Below are 3,947 nucleotides of genomic sequence, written 5' to 3'. Positions count from 1 at the left end.
TGGCGATGATGCAAAAAAACGTAGATTTTGATGACGATGGCACGGCAAGGATGGCGGAGGGTAGGTTTTTTGAACCTGCAACCCCATTTTGCAGCCATTTTGATTATCGGAGAATCTGAGCCAAACCCCGTTTTTTTCGAGATACGCTTTGTTTTGATGTTGTTGGCTTTTTATATTTTTTTCCCTAGTCGATGACGATAACAATCTATCTGAGACACCTACCGAGTTTGCGTTTTCTGGGTGTGTTCGTGTTGCGTAAAAAAGTTTTTGTAAAAAAAAAAAGTTAAACCGTAAACTTTTTAACGTAAAAAACGTAAAACGTAAAAAGTTTTACGTAAAACCTAAAAAGTTTTTCGTAAAACGTAAAAAGTTTTAGGTAAAACGTAAAAAGTTTTACGTAAAACGTAAAAACCGGCGAGTAAAACGTAAAAAACATTAACGTAAAAAACAGGCGCGTAAAACGAAAAAACCGGCGCGTAAAACGTAAAAAACGTTAACGAAAAACTTTTTACGTTCCGTAAAAAAACGCTTGTAAAAAATGGGGCGTAAAAAAACAGGGCGTAAAACGTTCCGTAAAAAAACGCTCGAAAAAAAACGGGGCGTAAAAAACGTAATATAAAAATCTGTTTTTTAATCATTAAAAAAAATTTATCATTAAAATCTGAATTTAAAATATTGTTTTAATATAAAAATCTGTTTTTTAATAAAAATTAATAAATGAACGGGACAAAAAAGATATTTAAAAATAATATATATAAAAAGACAAAAAAATAATTTTACCTAAATACCCTTTAACAATAAAATATTATAAACATAATAAGACAAAAAACTTTTAAAACTAATATTAACTACTTTTAATCTCATCCATCCATCTAGTTGATCAAAGGGCTAGAAAGTGGTTCTCATAGTTCTTACAACTAGAGGTGGTTTTCATTTTAGCAGTCCCATATATATATATATATATATATATATATATATATATATAAAAACTTATTTAAAAAGAAAAATACTGTTAAAAACAGTATTAACGAGGAATATGATATTCCTCAAGATCTTGATTTATTAAATAAATGGACTATACCTCATATCAATCCAAAAGTCATATACCAAATTGGAAGTTTTGATAGCTTCCTAAAAACAAAACAAGTTGTTAAGACAACTGAAGAATCTGTTTCAATTAGTAATGAAGAAATGATAATAAAATTATTAAATCTTTCCGATCTAGTCAGATATAAACAAGATTATAATTTTATTCATATAGGATTAGTTCAGGTGGCTTTTAAACCTTTAACTCTACAAGGATTACCAGAAAGTTTTATAGCAGTTTTACGAGATGCTCGTAATTTAAATTGGAAACAATCCCTAATGGGAATTATAGAAACTAGTCTAGCACATGGTCCGGTATATTTTGATGTATACCCAGACCTACACCTATCTTTATCTGATCATAATGTAGATGACGCCTTGACTTTATATGTTAAAACTCATGGCTATAATTATGCTCCAGGATCAGAAATAATTTGTATTTGTTATACAATATATTTTAGATTGTTAACTACTATGAATGCTAGATGCAAAAGAATAAACAAACAAAATAATGAAACAATTCTGATAGAAACAAATTATGGAAAGTCAAATATTTCCATTAGGAGACCAGTTAAGTGGGAAGAAATAACCTTTCCTGAAACATGGGTCATAGATATAGCAATTAAAAAACAACCACAAATAAAACATAGGTTGAGTAAACTCATAGAAACTCCTGAAGGAAATATAGAGGTAGAATTTGAAGAAAATGATTCAAATGATTCAATTTCACAAAGATTTATAAAATCTAAATCTGCAAAATCTTATATTTCACCCTTAGATTATAAAGTAGAATTTCCAGAACCATCGAGAGCTTCAACTTCTCAAATGAAAGTTTATAGAGTAGAAAATTTAAATATTAATAACGATAATTTAGTCTCAGGTGTTTACCACCAAGTAAGAGAGGATGATACAGTCTCTCAAATGAGTTTTAATTTATAAATGAATAGCAAATCCTTTGATTTTAGTCCAGGATCTGCTGCTAGGAAGCAGATATGCGAAAAATATAGAAATGAGAAATGGGAACCTTTTAGAAATTGGTTTATGGAATTTTTCATAGAGAAGAAAGATTTAGAATTGGGAAAGAATTTTATAAGGATCTTGATAATATCCAACAAATCATAGAATTCCCTGTCTGGTTCATTAATAAATATTCACATAAATATATTTCTGTAATAGAAAAAAATTACAAATTAGCCACGGGAACTATTGTAAAATCAGTATTTCCTCCTACACAAGATTTTGAACTAAAAAGAGAAAATGAAGAAATTTACTTCTTTGCTTTTAAAAAATTAATAAGCAATGATTCTCTTCAAGCAACTATTCTTCATATAAATCAAATAATAAAACAGAACAATTATACAAACTTGTGCCTCACAAATATTTCAGATCTCCTCCATGAAACAAATAACAAACTTGAGAAATATATAGAAAATCAAAATTATGAAAAAGGAGAAACAAGTAATACAAAAGAAGACAACTTTATAAAAGTTCAGCCAACTATTCAACCACCTCCAGAAATAGAGGATTATAAGGTAAAACCTTTAGATCAACTAATAGAAACTATCAGAGAAAAACTTTCTAAAACAGAATTAAATGCTTTAGAAGAAGAAGAAGAATTTAGTGATGACATTAATTCTATTAAAAGGTTAGACAACAGAGGTAAATCTGGATCATATAATACAAAATTTGCAGATAAACCAAGGCAAAGAATGTTTTACTATCCTAGGCCAACCCCTCAAGATGTACTCCATGAGGAGCAAGAATATGAGATCACTAACTCCTATAATGGAAAATCCATTTATGAATGGAATCTAGACGGATACACCGATAGACAAATATATATGATGACACATCGAATGATGATGTATGCGACGATAGCAAAAAATAATCAAAACACTGATAGTACCGTTTGTAAAATGATAACTGCAGGGTTTACATGTCAATTAAAAGGATGGTGGGATAATTATATAAAACCAGAAAATCAAGCTCAAATTTATAGTCATATTAAAAAGGAAAATGAAAGAGATGTCTCTGATGCTGTCTACACTTTAATAGTCACAATTATAGAGCATTTTACTGGAAGATGGTCAGATAATTCTGAAACAATAAGAACATTATTAAATGGTCTAAGATGTAATACTTTAACATCATTTAGATGGTATAAGGATGTTTTCTTAAGCAGAGTTTATGAGCTCCCAGAAAATAATAGTTCTCATTGGAAATCAAAATTTATTGATGGTCTTCCTCCTCTATTCGCGGAAAGAGTTAGAAAAACTCTTAGAGGAGATAATGTTCAGATTTTATATGACAATTATACCTATGGCAGACTTATAGGAGTCTGTGTACAAGAAGGATTAGCTCTATGCAATGAATTAAAACTAAACCACCAAATTAAAAAACATAATTTAACAGAAAAAAGACAATTAGGACAATTTTGTGAACAATTTGGTATGGAATGTACTAAAGAAACAAAAGGAAGAGAAAATTATATATATCATAAGAAATCTTCTAGGGATAAATATTTCCAGAAAAGAAGAGAAAAACGTTATAAGAGAAAGCAAACCAAAAAAGAAAATTGGACACCAACATGTTATATATGTAAAAAGAAAGGCCATATGGCAAATAAATGCTACCAAAGAAGGAATATAAAAAAGAAAATTAATAATCTAAATATTGAAGAAGAAACTAAAAACGAATTATATAAAATCTTTGAATCAGAAGAATCTACCGATTATGATTCCGATCCAACTTCAAATTCTGAGGATTGTGAAAATTGTTGTAAAGAAGAAAACCCAGATGACATGATTTATAGAATCATATCTCAATTTCAAGATAATGAGATTAATACAGAAGAAAGTAGT

This window comes from Helianthus annuus, chromosome 12, assembly GCF_002127325.2.
Source record: "Helianthus annuus cultivar XRQ/B chromosome 12, HanXRQr2.0-SUNRISE, whole genome shotgun sequence".
NCBI classification, from domain to species: domain Eukaryota; kingdom Viridiplantae; phylum Streptophyta; class Magnoliopsida; order Asterales; family Asteraceae; genus Helianthus; species Helianthus annuus.
This window is presented reverse-complemented; position numbering follows the sequence as displayed.